Consider the following 942-nt stretch of genomic DNA (forward strand, 5'->3'; position numbering starts at 1 on the left):
ATAAGGCAATGACAGTCATAGTAGAAACATGGGTTTTTAGCACGGTCTCTTACTTTGTGAACTACTATTTTGTCTGTTTAATACGTTCTGAATCAAAAAGTAGAACGTTTCCCCTCATTTTTGTTACATCTCACTCTGGACGGATGTTAACTAAGAGAGCAGAAAAGGCAGCTCGTTCCCACCCTCAGATCACTCCAGCACTGTAGTTATTCCTGCAGTTCTTTCCATCCGCAGAGTGAAGATATAAAAAATTATAGAGCTGCCCTCTGCATCTGCATTACAAGTCACAAGCAACTGGGACCAACCAGCATTTCCAGGAGAGCTGCCGCCGGGAGAGATCATGGCGCACAGCTATTTTCTTTCAGTGGTGGCTACTGAAGTCTGCACGGTGACTACTGCTGCCATTCTTACCACCTACTGGATGTGCACAATTACTTTTAATTTGCTTTGGTAATTTAAAGTTTCTCCAATATTAAGGAAAACCACTGTGGCTTACTGGCCACAACAGGTAAATCCTCCCTTGTGATTTCTTTCCAAGGCTGACTTACATTCTGTTTCCTTGCAAGAAGCCCAATGCCAAGAGAACGACAAGGTAGCTCTCTTAGATTCACAACATGAGGATCTGGTTTGTAAATTAAATACACTGGAAAAAGTAATATTTTGTCAAATTCAAGTTACAGGTGCACAATTACATAGGAAGAAAGGAGGGCCTATGGCTTAAACATAATTACAGCATTCATCTTTAGAGTGAAAAAAGCAAATGATGTCAACTTTATTCTTTTATATATATGTTTAGTAAAGGGTTTATGGGGTACAGGGTCTATAGGGTTTCACTACGTAGATTGGACTCGTAGTGATTCTCCTGTTTTCAGCCTCCCAAATGCTGGGATTACAGGTGTGCACCACCACGCCCAGTCTCAATCACTGTCTCGGTGCACCCCG

The sequence above is a fragment of the Octodon degus genome, unplaced genomic scaffold (assembly GCF_000260255.1).
Source record: "Octodon degus isolate 3935 unplaced genomic scaffold, OctDeg1.0 scaffold00097, whole genome shotgun sequence".
NCBI classification, from domain to species: domain Eukaryota; kingdom Metazoa; phylum Chordata; class Mammalia; order Rodentia; family Octodontidae; genus Octodon; species Octodon degus.